Consider the following 17,829-nt stretch of genomic DNA (forward strand, 5'->3'; position numbering starts at 1 on the left):
CTCTGAAAAGAAACTAGTTTAATAATTCATGATGTGTCTTTGGCGTCTGTAGCTTTTTTTCCGTTTTTTCAGCCACCATTTTGGAATGGAAAGCAAAAAATAATGATAATAATGTGTTGTGGGGCTTTGGGTACGTTGCTGTTGTGCCCTAACTGGAAAAATAGGGCGTTGGGACGAAAATCACGAAAGAGTTTTCTTTTCTGTAGGACGGACATATCATTCCGAATCTTAAAAGAGAAGAGAAAAATCTCCATTTTCCTAGTTGGTAATTATGGGTTGCATTTTTAATGAATGATAGGTTCACAAGGTCTGACATTTAAGCTGTAATTTCTTTTTCTCTCTAATAATATTTTTGTGCTACGTATTCATTATGTATTTTTTTTCTCATTATTATTTTTTTCTCAGCAAGTATATTCAGTATTTTTCACCATTTATGTGTGGGGCCCGGGGCATTTTTCCAAGAGTTTGAGGGACAGTCACACAAATTGATATTAATTACCTTTGCTTTTATCCGTTCTATTTTAGGGATTATCGAATGATATGCCGTGAGATTAGCCAAAAAACAGCTGAATAAAGTTTGATAAGGGTGATTTCCAACCAGTACATCGGGGAACTCTAGAGATTTAGGATCTCCCTTGTCTTAGGAAGTAATTGGTCTGAAGTTGGGACTGGTTATTACAGCAATTAGATTTTCAAATGAAAATTTTTTTTAACCCTTTCGCTGAAATTGACGAGATATATCGCTTTCTTAGAAGCTTTTTATTTTAGCAATGACGAGCTCAGGTATTTTCTGATTTCAAAATTAGTCTATCCTCAGCGTCTTATAACAAGGGCTGTCTCGCGAGGCACTGGAGTCAGTACCAGCTGGCGTCATTCCCCTGCAGAAGCGAGTGTTCTCGCTTTGGCACCTTGTGAATTACGACAGTTTGCACAATCGCTGCACTCCCCATTTAACTGGATTATTTCCAAAATGATCGTTCCGATTGTTGTCCATTGGCATTTGTATATGTATTGGCTTACTTCGTTCAGCCATTAACATTTAAAATAAGAAATTTCGCATTTGCTCTTATGAGGTAACTTCCATTAAGAATATTTTTCTCGGATCCATTTCAGTAGAACCACGTATGTTAGCTTGGTTTTATTGGGTTGATTGAAGGCCAACTGGAGACAGATGATTTCCATTATCTTTTGAACTTTCTAATAATTTTTGATAATCTTTTCGTTTTCATTTGAATTACGGGTAGCTTTTTTACAAGCCTTGGACATTGCAATACAACTACAACATAAAATATGGGAAACCAGTGGCGTCAAAGCCGAGCGTGCTGTGGGGTGTTAGAGTACCAACGGTAATTTATAGTATGGGTCTGAGCATCCAACTAAATTGATTCAGAAATATAAATGTCCTATGTAAAGATCAAGGCGAGCACCCCACAAGTTCCAAACACTTCCGACGCACTGTGGGAAGCAAATAAAAAAAAATTCCTAATATACACAACGTTTGAAGTTATTATTATTTTGAATGCTAATGTCAAAAAGCATTATTACTTACCAGCTATTTCTTGGATTTAATCCATTTCTTAGCTTATAGATTATGAAGACATTATAAAAATCTCTGGGGGTCCATGGTACCAAATGTTATTGCCCATAAAAAAGGGCCCTTTCGACTGTCCGATACCTATAATCCCAATTCCACAAAGCAATTATAAGTTGAAAATTTTTAGATTTTTAAACCATGGAACCGAAATAGGACCGTAGTTCAGTGAATCCCGCTTATATCGTTTTTCAAAAAAAAGTCATGAAAAAACGTTGTAAGTGGAAAAACACTTGCGAAAAAACGGGAAATCTAAAGGATATTACATTGGTCTGTATTTCACAGATGGACCTTTGAATGCTTTTCATTTCATGAAGACTCAAAAATTATGAATTGAATGAAGAACTGAACAGTAAAACTAGGGGGAACTTGGTTCAACCATCACCTCCTAGAGATAGAAGGCCTCCGCAAACTGCTTGTGACGTCAGTAAGTATTCCATTTTCCCTCAGAATATTCAGAAAAAACATTCCGTGCTCGTGCCAGTATCATCGTTGTGAGGAAAAGAAATTATCGGACTCAGAATTGGCGATTTCTATGCCCCGCATCCAATCACTATGCGGTATGTGTGAGCCAATTATGAAGATTGTACGCCAAAATAAGAAACGAAATAGGATGCTGTGTTTCAAAATGTGGCAAACTTGCTAGGTAAATGACGTTTATGGCAAACACTACAGAGGCCTTCTATCTCTAGGAGGTGCTGGTTCAACTGTGCTCAAAAGCCACGGCTGAACTCACAGAGGTTAAAAAGAGTATCTAAAACGATATAAAACTCTACCCTCCCAACGTTTGTGCTCTCTGGGTCAGAAATTCATATAGCGTAACCGTTGTTTAAACTCAAGTGTTCTTGCTATAATTATCACTTTAAGGTTTAAAAATTTCAACTGTAATTTTTCAACTGTAAAGTTGTAGGGGGTAGGCACTGTCCTCCACGCACCCCCCCCCCGCCCCTTCCGTATCTCCGGCCATGTTGGCGTTCCAGTCAGAGTCGTCATAATTCAAGTTATTTGTCGTATAAATGAAATATTTTAACATTAAAATCTACAGGGAGGAATTGTGACCAGTGCTATAAGGAAAAATAATTTTTAAGAGCAATTTCACTCCTCTCCAAAATTTTAAGGGACAATTTTGTGTAGAGAGGGATATTTATTTTTTTATTTTATTTATATATTTTTTTACTTCCTATGTATATATTATATTTATTTTTTATTAAAATAAAAAATAAATTAGATACGACTATCTTTAAATTTATTATGAGCATTTTATAACTATTTTCACTTCAGTTTCTACAGGCTAATCGTAAGTCAAAATGTTGATTGGACATCGACTTGATATTACTATGCAGACAAATATATTAATAATATGGTGTATTATTTCAAGAAATATTTAACAGCTTATAGTAACAGTTCGATCAGGAGTAAAAAAAAATTGCCATTTAATATTTGAAGCGAAAGTGCCAAAAACTGAAAACGGAGCAGCTCGGAAAGCTTATAGAAAATTCAAAAAGCATGAAAAAAATTACTTTTACTATATATACGGGAATGATGTCACAAGCAGATAGTAAAAATAAAGCTTCAAAATCATTGAAAGATTTAGTTACGGATAAGACAGAGATAATGGAACGTATATACAGTATATATCAATACTCCACAAAGTAGTTTAAAAGAAAAGATCACACCATTTACTCCACCTAGAAGCTTTTTAAGTGTTTGTTGAAGCCATTACCCGCAAATTATCCAAAGACTACACATAAAAAAATTAAATTTAGTCCCTGTAGCAAAATTTCACAAACAGCGAAGAAAAAATATACTACATCTATCTCCTCAGTAATATCAAACTCGCGAAGATAAACTTGCAAAATGAAAAAACACAAACTATTTCAAGAGTAATGCAAGATTCAAAAGAAATGGGGGAAATTGTATAAACGAAGAAAATTGTACCGACATTTTAATATTAAAAAATAAATAATCGTAACGAATTATCAAATTAAAATGAATAAGTAAATAATTATAAATAATTTAACTTCACACAACGTTCAGGAGTCCAACAATATAAGCAAATTTCTCTTACATCAATTGGATTTTTTCTTCTTTATTGAGGAATTTCCCTCATCATTGAGGGAATTATATAATATATGTCAGAATATATTGCCATATATATGTTCATATTTTATATAATTTATCCCGCAAAACTTTCAGTATTTTAACGAAAAATTAGTCGACCTCTCAGCTCAAAATAGTGCACTGAAAATGTAAAAATAATTTTGGCCAATTTTTCGGGTAAAATACCCCACTATGCGTTGTATAAATGTTAAATCCCATAAAGGAGATATTCAAGAAAGTCGTATAAACGGTATCTACTGTATTTCTATAGTTTCACTTATATTGGTGACATGGATAAAGTTTCAAAGGAAGAAAGGAAATCTAATCAATAGATTACTCTATTCACCAAGATATCACAAAAGAAAGGATTTGTCCAAGTAAAGAATGTGGAAGGATTTGGTCACTGAGGGCACGACGATATCCATCTTGGCCGCACAGGACATGACACCCTAATGACGAGCGACGTTTTTCTAAATTTTCTAAAACGTTATTCCGCCGTTGTTGGCGTCGTGGCCCAGTTGGTTAAATCGCCTGTCAAGTTAATGGGATATCGTGGGTTCGGACCCCACCAGTGCTTAATCTTCTATTTTTTCAAAGAGGAATCAAATCAGGACTTGACAAATCACAGACGCTAGGTCACCATGGCGACTAAAAAATTGGAATCGGCGCCTAATATTTCTAAAGTATGATAAATTAATTGAAGTCGGAAATTATGTCAGCGTGTCTGCTAGCACGGGTCACTAAGTCCTGGACAAGTAAAAAAATACACTATTTTGGACCAATTTTGTCGGGGAAAAAAATTGCTTGGCGCCTATGAAATTTTGCTGGTGCCTAATTTTTTTGTCAAGCCCTGCATTATATCTATTAAAAATTTTGCAAATCATTCCCTTTAATCCCAACGTTAATCATAACATTGTCCATTCCAGCTCAAAGAAGGACATTGCCGAGTCAAGTAGCTATTCAGACAGACGTATATTGAATTGATTTCCAAAATGATTGGTTACAGATGGAAGGTTCCAATATTCGAAAACAGACGCACCACAGGTGAGTAATAAATTGTAATTTTCAACGATTCCTTATCAAACTTTTACTAGTGGCTCCATCTATCTTATTGAATTAGAATGTGACCCTCGCCTTATTTGAAATTGTATTTTGGACTCACCAGTGACGTCTGAACTGATTTATAGGTGCACGCAAGAATTGCTAAGAAAATGAATAGTCAGAAGTTGTAATTGGTTTTTACTAAAGGAAATAAATTTGCAAGTGAAAACGTTTTAACCCACTCACCGGCATGGACGAGATATCTCGCCTTCTTATAAAAGATTTTTATCCTACCAATGACGAGCCGAGGTATCTTCTGAAGTTGATTTCCCAATGGAACACATTTTCCTATCATTCACTTGCTGAAAACCGGAAGAAAGGCTACTTCAGAAAAAAAAAAGATATGACATTTCCCGGAAAGGATGGATGGGTTTATTGATTTCTGCTATGCCGGTTAAAGGGTTAATTGTTAGCTGAAGATTAGACTCTCGTAAACGATGAGGAGCTGGTACACCAACCGAGGTGCTTGTATTTATTTTATCTGTGTGATAGTCGGAGCAGTGTTCATGTTGTCATTTACGCCAAATCGTGATCACTTGGAGAGTGAAGAAGAAATTTATTCTGCCAAAAAACTCCAACTCTGTTCGGTTTTCGAAAGTCTAATCTGAAGGGGCCCAACCTTTCTGAAAATGCGGGCCACTTCATTGGTGAGAAAACGTGTCGGGGACCACTCAAGTGATCTGAAACTGTGCCGTCGTAAGTCACTTAAGTGATCTGTAAATGTGCCGTAAGTCACTTAATAAATCTGAAAACGTGTCACGGATCACTTGCGTGGTCTAGAACTGTGTCGCGACCTGTTTAAGTGATCGAGAACTATGCCGCGAACTGTTTGAGTGATCTGTAAACGTGTTGTGGGTCACTTGAGAGATCTGGAAATGTGCCGCGGGCTGCTTGAATGATCTGGAACTGTGCCGCGAGCTTCCATGAGTGATCTATAAACATGCCATGGATCACTTACTTCATTGGTTCTCGAACTTTTGTCACTCGCGGCTTCCTTATCCAATTCCTGGTTCATCTGCTGCTCCCCAGAATAGTTTGGTGGATATTTTCCCATATAAAAGAACCACTTCAAAGCATAAATAGGCACATGAATCTATAGCTCGCCGCGACGCCCCTGACACAGGTTGACGACACCCACTTTAAGAAACACTGACTTGTGATCTGGAACTGCACTGCATTACACTTGAGTGATCTGTAAATGCGGTGCTTAAGTACTTTGGAAATGTGCTGCGGGTAACTCGTGTGATCTGAAAATGTGCTGCGGGTAACTCGTGTGATCTGAAAATGTGCTGCGGGTAACTCGTGTGATCTGAAAATGTGCTGCGGGTAACTCGTATGATCTGAAAATGTGCCGCGGACCACTTGGGTGATGTGGGACATCACCGCGGGAAACTTTAGTGATTTGATAATGTACCGTTTAGTCCATTTTTACAAATATAGGTTTGAGGTCACGGGCCACATCAGATGACTCCATTTGTCCCGCTGGCCATGTGTTGAACATATATGGTCTAATCGATGACTGAATGGATATGTATAGTGACCAAAAATGACTTTTTTTTATCCCGGTGATGATTTCTTCTTGCCGCATTTTTAGTTTGATTGTAGTGATAATGACTGATAGGTTTTCTTACTGCAAGGCGGCAATTAGAAATGATTTGCTTCGGAATACCCATACAATAGCTGCGATTTGGTGACATTAATGTTGATCTATCGATATAGATTGCCAATAGCAGTGAGTTAGCCGTCATATATGTGATTTCGCGCGTCTCGTCTCTTCGTTTAAAATGGCTCCAAATTGGCTATTTTGGACTACTGTTTTTATTGTATCCATTAGTTCGTATCTTTTGTTGTATAAATAGAATCAGTTCACGAGAATGATTTTTTGCCTGAGTGATTTTTTCGGTTGGCTGGATTGGCTGTATATACATCGCTAAATTATCACCAAAATCACGAATAGTATCGTTATTATGTGAGTGGTTTTTTTTTGTTTTTTTTTTTGCTTAAATTGTCGATGGATTCATATCCGTTTTTATCCCAATAAAATATGATCAGCACATACATACATAGGCGTACCCAGAATTTTCTCAACGGGGGAATTTTCAAATTTTATTTTCTGTGGAGAGGACGTTTTTTCCTGCAAAATAACACTATATAATCTCTGTTTGAAGAGGGGTTAGAACTTCAAAACCTCCCCTTTGCATACGCCAATGCATGCATATGCCAGTGAAGTTTCCGAGCGCTATAACGCACGAAATACGCACGAAGAGGGCGAGCAGAAAATTTAACTTACGCACATCCCATAAGACATATGCTTAGTAAGGGACAAACTTTCCGATCCCGGGTTCCGGGAACTCAGGCCAGTAAGAATTTCACTGGTACACCACAATTATGAAAATTTTCTCGGCCAATTATTAAGTTTACATCGATTTGGCCAACATTTTCTCCTATATTAGGTTTAAATTCACTTTTTTTATATAAAGCCGGGTCCACGCCCGCAGCGCTACGCAGCTTCAAACCACAGAAAAACCGGTTTTGAGGTGTGGCTAGCACAGCGCGGGCTATTTTAACGGTCTATTTTGCGTAGTCACCAATTCCAAACCTGTTTTCCGCAGCCCAGAATCGTGTAGCTCTGCAGTTGTGGACTTTGCTCAAGTAGGCAAATTTATGCAATCAATCAATTAAATGCCAGCAGGAACTCTGATTCAGTATTTTCCGAATTCACTCATGCAAAAAAATAAAAATCACACATCATTGAGGAAACAGCGGTCTTAAATGGTGGTACCAGTTCCTTAATCCGGGTTCTTTTGTAACGGCCACCAGGCCTGATTTTTCCAGGGCACCCTTTACAGTAGATTCATAGCGAAAAAAAGGAACATAAAAATGAGAAGATTCATCCCAAAAACCACGGCCGTCTTTCTGTATGAGTTCGCCCGGGTACGGTCTATCTTGGTGCATGAAGTGCCTAATGACCTTGCATAGCAAATGACATCAATAGCGTATGACTTGTGGAGGGCTTCAGTGCAGTACTTGGCATGGGGGACCATGATGCTGTTGGACCCTGTCCCGAGCGTCCTTTCGGCCTCCTGGATGTAGGATCTATCCAAAATACAGTAAGTTTTACATCTCGTAATTGTGATAAGTAGAGGCCGGAAGTTTAGGCAATAAAAACTGTGGAAACAGGCACGCAAAAAGGCATTGAAAATGCTTAAAATAGGCACTAAAAAGGCATTTACAATTTAACTAGCTGATATCCGGCGACGTTGTCGGCCCCGTAAAAAATTATATATGTATAGATTTAATAATTTGAAAGTTCAAAAATTTATTTGTTTTTATTAATTATTTTGTAAACACATTTTGTAAATGCAATTACATTTGTAAAAAATACACTGATGAAAGCAACATTTGTACTCATAAATTAAGATATGGTGTGGAACAAAAACAATTTGACTAAGATATTTGTTAACCGATTTTTAAAATTCAAATTGCAATGGAAAACCCATTAAAGTGAGCATCTTTTGTGTAGGAAAAATTTTGGGAAAAAATTGTTGCATCCCCTGATATAGAAATGATGAAAAAAAATGTTTTTTTCCAGAAATTTCTGCAAAAAAAAGAAATTTATAAAAAATATTTTTTTGGCGGGAATTATGCTTACGGCTTCTTCAACACATTAGCGAAGAATCCTAAAAAAAGATTTGGAGTGATACGATCAACGGTGTGAATTTGTTTAAAGAACAAACATATGTTACTGCCAAAGCCCGAAGTTGGCCACTTCGTGAACTGGCCAGCCCAGTTTACCAATGTCCAAAATTCGGGCTCTCGCCGGGCTCTGGACTCTCACCTATCATCGATCCCTATGATTCAAGGTCATCGACGCGTTGGCGTATTTTTTGTGATAATTATGGCCATTTATAATTAGACATAGGTAACCATAATTATTATGGCAACACTAACGATCAAAGGAATCTGAATATTGATGTCTTAGACTGATCCATGTATAGCGAGGTATAGGGAACGACATATATAAGGGCCAACCAAAGCGTTACGAAATCCCGAATTGCGGACATTCTGGGCCAGCCAGTTCGCGAAGTGGCCAGCTTCGGGTTTTGGCAGTAACACATACATACTTTCAAATTTATATATAAGACGGACAAAAAAGAAAAATAACCAAAAACTAAGATATTGAGGATCCGAAAATTTTGGTTGCCGTTACACCGTCTATTGTTCTTTATCAGTTTACAATAAGTATATTATAAAGGTATGTCCACAGCTCGGCAACAAGTTGAGCAACATGTTGAACAACAAGTTGAGAAACAAACTTTGTATATGAGTGTGGACGTGTTCTGCAACTTTGAAAAGTTGAGCAACAAGTCGCAGAACACGTCCACACATATATAAAGTCGCGCAGCACGTGTTGCGCGATTTGTTGCTCAACTTGTTGCTGAGTGTGGACGTACCTTTAGTCGAGCCAAGTTGATACTATCATACCAAAAAGAACTGTTTATGATTCTTCTCAAGCTTTAGTCGGAGGTGATTTGATCAAATACCATATACTTAATTAGCTAACATGCAAAACACTGCTGGAAAAAATTAAATAACAATAATTAGTGAATAACTGCAGTTATGTTCTAATTACAATATCAATGTGAGTTTGATGGTACGTTGGTTGTGCTGCCTGAAAATTGTAACAGACATGAAAAATTTTTGTCACTTCTATGACTGACAATACCGTTTTGTATGCCTATTTGCATTCAAATGGGGGCTTGGAGGGGGGGTGAAACGTCCTGATAAGAATTTGCACTAAGAATTTAAATTATTAAAATGACCAATTGTTTTGAAGTCTTTCATGCGTAAAATATTAAAGTTATACAGAATGTGGCTTCTAAAATTCATGGACAAGCATAAAAAAATGTCGAAATAGTCATTCACGGTAGGAAAAATTCAAAAATGGCATTTTTACAAAAAAGGTTTAAAAATAGGCAAAAAAAGGCATTAATGTCATTTTGCCTGATCTTGCGGGCTGTAGTGATAACCATGGGCGGAGATACGGGAGGCAATCCCCCAGCGTCGAAAATGAGTCGAACAATCTAATGTACATATGTATATATGAATTGGCATCATCATAATCTTGCCCCCCAGCAATAATGACCATGTCCCCACATACTTCCAAGTCTATCTCCGCCTATGGTGATAAGTAGAGCTCGAATTATATGCACTACAAAAGTGGCAAAATATGCTCTAAAAAATATGCAAATATGCACTTGAAAATAAAAAAATATGCACTGAAAATCCCAAAATATGCACTGAAAATCCCAAAATATGCATTAAACACCCCAGAAATATGCACTAGAAATCTTGAAAAAGTCCAAAATTCCGAAATATGTACAAGAAATGAAAAAATATGCATTGAAAAAATCACCATGCAAAAAAAGCAGATGTGTTTCTATTTCTTAGTGCATGTGTATATTCATTTACAAAAAAATATCCCCTCATATACATATACCGCATATGCAAATAACTTGTACATATTTTTTATTCAGTCATTTTTTAAATTTTCAGTTTGTTGTAGTTGCTCAATAACGAAAATACCAGTAAGAAAATAATTTCGACATTATTTCTAAAAAAAAAAATTAAACAATTTGGCATATCTCTAGAAATAGCCTTATAATAAAACAGTTAGTATTTGTAAAATACTTTATAAATATGTAATAATTTACTAAATTTCACCTGCGGGAAAAAACCCCGCTGTTATGAAACTATTGTGAACAATATTTATTTGAAAAATTATAAAAAAAGTTGAGTGAGCTTAAATAAATCTTCAAAAATATGCACTTATACTGAAAATTCTTTGATTTTATGCATTTATATGCATTAATGCTGAAAAAGGCCAAAATATGCAAATGCATATGCACATATGCGTATAATCCGGGCTCTAGTGATACGCAATCTACTTTTCCAAGTTTCGCGATAATAAATATTTTTTCAAAAATTAATCCATTTAAACAATTATAAAAATTAATGACAATTTATTTAGAAATTGTCTTTTTCATATTTGTTTGCAAAAATAGTTATTGCTGACATATTTTGAAATGAAAGTAAGAACTCAACTCAAATATTAGTAGTTAGTTTTGATAAAACATAGATGGCGCTACAATTTCACCGACGAAATATAGGCTGTTATTGCTATATGGCTAGGGTTACCAGGTTCGAAAGCTGGGAAAGGAGGACGAAGTGACTCAACTAACACTAAGTGACTCACTTATCCAAATTTTCACGATAGATGGCGCCATTACTCCGACTAATAAATTCCACAGAACAATAATTTTCCCCAATTCTAAAACGGGACTGCTGAAACAAGAAGAAACAGAAACAATTCTGGGAATTTCGGTGGCTATTGGTGAACGGGTATGGGGGAAAACAACACCAAAACACTCTTATCCATGAAGAAATCAAGGCCGTAGAAATGTGAAAAATGTGAGAAAATGACCGAAAATAGGAAAAACATGGCCAAATCTATCGGTCATGGCCGGTTCTATCACTTTGGTCCCCTCCCCCCGAAATGAAAGTGGTTCCCCCTCCGAACGAAATGTCTGGTACTGGCCTGGAAGAAATACATGTTAAAATTGGAAGAAAAATATTTCCCCAGAAAAAAAGACAAATAATTCCGGAAACCTGAAAAAAGGAGTACAAAGGGCTGAATTTTCCGAAACGTAAGGACAACACTTGAAATGGTAGGCCTATCAAAAAGGAGGACGGTTAGTAACCCTATATATGTCTCTCGGGAGGCGACCCAAAATCAAGCAAACGATAAAATTTTTATTGCACATGGGTCTATTTCAAATGTAAAAATAATATTAAATGTTACTTAAAACAAAATGTTTGGTTTTCGAAATTTTTCAAGTAGCTTTTCAGAGGCTTTCACTGATTCTTAAAATATTTATTTTATGAATTCTGAATTTTTATCAATTCCGGAATCATTGATTTATTTTTAATTATTTCTTTCATTAATTTCCAATTATTTTTTTCATTAAATTGTCAATTAATTTCTATCATTTAATCGGCAATTTTCTTTTTTTTTAATGCTGACGTTATTTTTTATTAAATGTGAAAATATTTTTCATCAATTCTCGAAAATAATGTTTTCCGTGATAATTTTAGGACTATGTATTTTCATTAATTTTCGAAATTTTTTCAACAGTTTTAGAATTACTTAGAGTAGTTCTCGAAATGCTTTCAGTAATTTTAGGGTCATTATTCTTAGGGCCTTCATAACTTTTACAATCTCATCAATAAAGAAAATTCAGAATTTTTGTGAAATGTCTTCTAGTGTTGCAATATTTTTGTATAGGTTATCCTTTCATTTGTGAATGCATCCTATTTTTCATCATTTTGGTAATTCTCTAATATTGTTATTCCTTTTTGGCTGCCGACTTTCCCCACAAAAGATGCATAAAATCCCTGCGCAAGACACCCCCAATAAATGTCTGAGCTAAAGTTGCCCCCCACAAGTCTCTAGGCTGAGATCTTTGACGACCCCCATCCCCCACATTGATATATGGAGTAAAAAAAAAACAAAAGCAATGAGATTTGTCTTGGGCCCCGGGCTGAATCTCTACCCTTGTGTGGGGGCAATGGTCTGGGTCTCAGCCCAGCAAGCCGAAATCGTTAAAAGCTTCTTAAACCAGCTCAACAAATCCAGTGGTACAATAAATAGATTTATAACCGGATTGTATGTGAATTTTTTGATTCGTTTTAGAAGCCCCTTCAACGCAAGTATGGGTCACGACCATGGTCCCCCACATCCTGGAGCAGGGCCCCTCAGGCTGGGATCTTTCGCTGGCCCTTCTATAGTGAATTCATAACATGCAAAAACAAAAAATGATGGTAATTGTCCCGGCACCAGAGCTGGACCCCGTCAGCCCTACCCTTGTGGAGGCCATGGCCACGACACATATGTTAAAAACCTTTAATTTATATGTAACACAGTACTGTACTTTATATATTACAGAAAAGTCATAAGAAATAAATGCATAGAAAAATACTGCCTAATACTATATATATATATATATATACGCGCGCGCGCTCGCGAGTTTTATTTCCATATATCTTCATGTTGTTTTTGATAATATGTATATTATTTTCTGACCAGACCAGGCTTTTTCGATGGTGACTGGCCATTAGCCAACAAACAGGCTGGGGCCCCTTGGGGACCCCGGTGAAGGGAAAGATAAGTGAGTAATGTATGTGAAGTTGTGTAAGTGCATGTATGAGGTAGGAAGGTTTGGGAATAATTCCTCTTTTTCAGAAAACAATGGTCAATTAATGGTCTGGCGATTAATTTAAGTAATTTTCTGATTTTGTACTATTCTCAATAATAAATTTTGGAATTCGGATTTGATGTACTGTAAATCACATGGTACTAATTTATATCAATTAATAATAAAAATTACAACCTAAAATTCTTATAATTAAATTGTTTCATTTTTGTCACGGGAAATCACATCAGAAATTTAGATATTTGTAGAAAATAATAAAAATATAAAAACTGGAGCATGTCATATTTTGTTTATAGGTTTTATTTTGAATCATAGATGGCGCCGTATATCGATGATAATATCATAATAATGATTTAGTCTCTAATTTAATGAAATAATTGTAAATTCCTATTTGATTTTTGAAAATACTTTTTCCTAATTTTCCATAAAATATTTAATAAATTCAAACCATTGGTGTGTTTTAACAAGCTTTGCCGTGTTATTGATTTTTTTAATATTTAATAAAAACATTAATTATTTTATTAGCTATTTTTCTGTAAAACGGAATTTTAAATATTTTACAAAAAATAACATCCTTTAATTTTCGATTATTAGGACGAACTGCCATGGTAGACAATCGATAATTATCGGGTATTATTAAATAATTTCCATGGACTATAATTACTCATTTTCCTTATTAAAAATAGCTATTTCTTTCTGTAATTATTTGAACTCATTATTTCAAATAATCGCCAGAAAAGAATAATTTTGAATGTTTTTGGTCATTATTGTAGATTTAATTGATGAATTCAGGCTCATCATTTTCTTAGAATTGTTTGTCGATAAATAGTTATTTATAAATTACAAGGAAATAATTCATATCGATAATACATATTTCGTTACGGGAATTTTCATAATCTGTTTACTAGCGCCATCTATGTTTCAGTTTTAGCATGTAACTTATCATACGAGGCTGCACTTGATATTATGTAGCTATATTTTGTTATTACAGGAAGAGTCCTCAACACTTCAAGATTCTACGGAGTTCGTGATAAGTCGGCGCTTTCCAGAAGTTGCCACGGAGATAATGATGATGAGCTAATTATTGTTGTTTTTTTTATTGAATATTGTTAATTATTCATTCTTTTTTAATTATGCTTAGCAATTATCTCACTTATTTTTATGAATTATAGACAAGAAATGAAAAATTTCATACTATTTTTAATGTACAATCATGATGACCATATTTTCAGACAAATACGGGACTTTCGAATCGTCTATAGTCACCGAAATTATTGCCAATTGATCGTAAAACTGCTAAAATATGCAAACCGCCATCAGAAAATAACATCAAAGGGAAATAAAAAGGCAATAAACTAGTATTCATGTTCAAATATACTAGCGGGGGCAGCTAAGTCTACCTGCTGCCCGGATGTAAAGACTCATGTTCCGGCCATAAAAACAACTCTGGAGGGGAACTGACGGAGCTTGACACACAGCCCAGGTGACACTTGTGTGAACCTGACTTTTAGCACAAAACGGCACATTTTAAAGGTACAAAACAGCCGTGACCATACATCCTGCATTTAAAGAAATTGTCAAACATTTCCACACATAGCATATTTATACTATTCTAATTAAGCCAGATAACTTAATCCATATTACAGCTCATACACTTATGTTGTAAAGAGAAAGTATAACGAGGCGAATTTTTTTTAAGAAATTTATTTCAAATTCGTTTCCGGTGCTCTAGAGCCAGACAGGTAAGAGAATTGCATTTATTTGACCGTTCCAGAAAAATTTCTGGGTGGGGGCACCTATAAACACACTTGCTCCTTGTGAAAGAGTAAATCCGAAGATGATGTCACTCTCCGCTATTGCTACGAATGTTTTGACAGCTGGTTGATGAGAAAATAAATCTAGGAAAGAAAATTCTGCCCTTGCGGAGAATCAAACCCCCGTCCTTCCACTTTCCGGAGCTCACTAGACTACAAAGTCTACAAATTTTCTTTCCTTAGAGTTCGCGTGCCCTGACCAGGCCCTACATGGACGCAGCCGGACCTAACTCAGGCCGAAGCTCACATCTCATTAGTCGCTATCTGGTGGCAGTGTCAGTAATGTGAGCTTTAATATGAGATAGGACTGGTTGTGTCCCTGTACGGCCCCGTTCAAGGCACACGAGCTCTAAGGAAAGAGAATCCGTTGCTTTTGTAGTGTAGTGGGCTAGGGAGCTCACCCAACACCATCTATAGCAGAAGACGAAGCTCGTGACGTCACTGAAGAAGGTCATCTCACCTATAGCCATTGGATATAGCAGGTCAACGCATGCGCCATCTTTACCCTTTGTTGTAGTATATCCAATGGCTATAGATGAGATGACCTTCTTCAGTAACGAGCTTTGCTCGGAGGCCTTCTGCTATAGGTGGTATCGGCTCACCCGGTAAGTGAGAGGACATGGGTTGGATTCCCCGCAAGGGCATTGGATTTTCTTTCCTGGATTTATCTTTGCATCAACCAACTGTCGAAACATTCCGAGTACATTCTTGTTTCTGGTATTACGATCGCACTACCTGTGCGTCCGAGCAAAACCTTCGTCGTCAAAGTATGGCTCAAAACCACGATGTCATTTAATATTTTACCATTGTAAATTTTTTAAAATTTTAGTGTCTAACTAAAGCCTATCTAAGCTGCCGCTCGGGTACACTGCACCCCTTGCACCCTCGCTTAAGCCCCCCCCCCCCCTATATACTATAGCAAAATCACAGAACAAAAGGTGAATTAGAATGTATCTCATTCATTCTCTACGTTGTTAAATATTACCAGTGGTTATCAAGTTTTGTAAATTATTCTTATTCATGATTACACAGAAAATGATGAATACACGAAACAATTGTTGAAAAAATCGGAATATTTCTCACAAAATTAAGACATTTTTTTCGAAAAATTGGGACGACTAAAAAAAAAATGCGAAAAGTACGGGTCATATGGTCACCCAATAAATATTGACTGAACGTGAGTTGTATATCGATTTTCGTTTTTAGTTAAAATATCTACCTTGCGAGCATTTCCTAGTATTTCATTAGAGGACCATCAATGACACTAAACATGGCTGCTGCAAGACCGCGGTCAGACATATCATTTTATTGATGAGATCACTGAAAACAAAAAGATGAGAAAATAATAGTTCAATCTTTAACACCAATCACTTTTTTCAATTTCTTAGAATAAACACGTTTTGTTAAAGCTTTTCGCTCTCATTAAATTTCACTTCCGATACTCACTCCGTGAGGTCATAAACTGGTCATTCCGATCCGACTTACGAACGAAATCAGCTATTTACGTGCTAATGTACCTACCTCTTACGATGTTGTTGGAAATTCTATCTATCCTTGAACAATGCTTTTTGTACCTAGGGATGATTTTTTTATAGTGGCAATGCGTTATACATTTACTAGAGAGACAGTTAACTTTCTAGACCGTTGATGTGATTACCTAAATTTTGTTGCTGTCTTAACAGCGATGCAGAAGCGGAGAGCACTGCCACCGTCTGCAACTGTGAGTTTCAGAACATTGTATGTTTTCTACGGCGTTCTTTCAGTACAGTGGATCTTTGCTTATAACGCGTTTTTCTAACAACCACCATTAAAAAACGTTATTCACGGGAAAATGCTTTAAATGGGGAATCCCGATGAGTATTAGTGAATGTTGGGATCATAGAAATAGGTCGTACTAAGCGGGAAAACGTTCTGAGTGGGAACGTTATAAGCCGGATCCATTATCGTCAACAAGCCATCCCCTTTTTTGGCTTCAACCGGTATCATGCAATGTTCATTACCTTCATCACACCAACAACATATTCGACGCATTATAAATAACGTATGAGATTCACAATCGAACTTGTTCACTTTGGCAGCTCATCTCTTCCACCCAGTATTACTATTGTACTATATTTTGAAGTAGAGCCTGATGTTCGGACTCAGGTTTTTGACCATTGGAATACCTGAAAATTTCATGATCAATGGTTTCGGCCATAACTCTGATTCAACGAATGTCCAATTAAAACAGGCCCAGATCGGATAATTGATCAAAATTTCTATCAGTATCAGTACTAACATAATTATCATGAACAATAACATCCGACTAGTTTAGCCTGGTTTAGTTGGATATCGAATTCATTTTATTGCTAGTTCAATCTATAGACCTTCTGCACATCGAACCAGGACTCAAGTTTACCTTCATTGACGCTAGAAGAAAGTTATAACATCCCAAATAACGTCTTTGACCGAGTTTTGAGAAATTGAATATGGTGCTTTTTTTTGTGGTGTATATTAGCGTAGATTCATGTAATAATCATGTCTGTACATTCTTATTGCAGGGAAAGAACCGTACTACAACTTATTGCTGGCTTCTGGACAGTGAAGAGAAGATACCACATGATGACTGTTGATTGATTAATTTGGCATTCATATAGAAAGAAGTCTGCAGCAGTGGCAAGTCCAATGGCTTCTAGAAGAGATGGAGATTGTGGCTAAGTTTATTTAAGCGTCCATCTACCAAACAATTAGAATATTTGTCTTTCGTTATACCAATTCAAACCAACTATTATCTCTTCATAACCAATTGATCTGCTTCCCTGTACAGACTAGTACAGATTCATAGATAGTCTGCGAACGGTATACAAAGAATCTTTAGGCACTACAGTTAATTTCAGACTAGAATTCGAATGCCAATTGCTTAGCATGTCGTAAGGTAATATGTTGGACAATAGATAAATGAAACGGGTCC

The 17,829-nt window shown here is 36.2% G+C and overlaps 1 protein-coding gene and 1 long non-coding RNA gene across 8 annotated transcripts in view; one reads left to right on the forward strand and one right to left on the reverse strand.

Annotated features, from left to right (window-relative positions):
• The window catches only part of LOC149073502 (uncharacterized), a 78,225-nt gene extending 60,719 nt beyond the window's left edge, over nt 1–17,506 (forward strand). For both annotated transcript variants that reach the window (XR_016194454.1, XR_016194455.1), the window contains exons 2-4: nt 4,618–4,735; nt 14,057–14,151; nt 17,420–17,506. This is a non-coding gene — a long non-coding RNA (uncharacterized LOC149073502). The remainder of the gene's footprint in view (nt 1–4,617; nt 4,736–14,056; nt 14,152–17,419) is intronic.
• LOC149073501 (uncharacterized) overlaps nt 1–17,829 on the reverse strand; it is a 215,016-nt gene that overhangs the window by 148,137 nt on the left and 49,050 nt on the right. For 2 of the 6 annotated variants that reach the window (XM_089246926.1, XM_089246922.1), the window contains exon 2: nt 16,099–16,199. The exons of 2 other annotated variants lie outside the window; for them this stretch is intronic. The gene's annotated coding sequence lies outside the window, so the exon portion shown is untranslated. Of the gene's footprint in view, nt 1–16,098; nt 17,427–17,829 lie in introns of those variants that run through there. 2 more of the 6 variants (XM_089246925.1, XM_089246921.1) reach the window with 1 other exon arrangement.

This window comes from Pholcus phalangioides, unplaced genomic scaffold (genome assembly GCF_987345545.1).
Source record: "Pholcus phalangioides strain wild (caught in Gottingen) unplaced genomic scaffold, Ppha-v1.0 ptg000017l_1, whole genome shotgun sequence".
NCBI classification, from domain to species: domain Eukaryota; kingdom Metazoa; phylum Arthropoda; class Arachnida; order Araneae; family Pholcidae; genus Pholcus; species Pholcus phalangioides.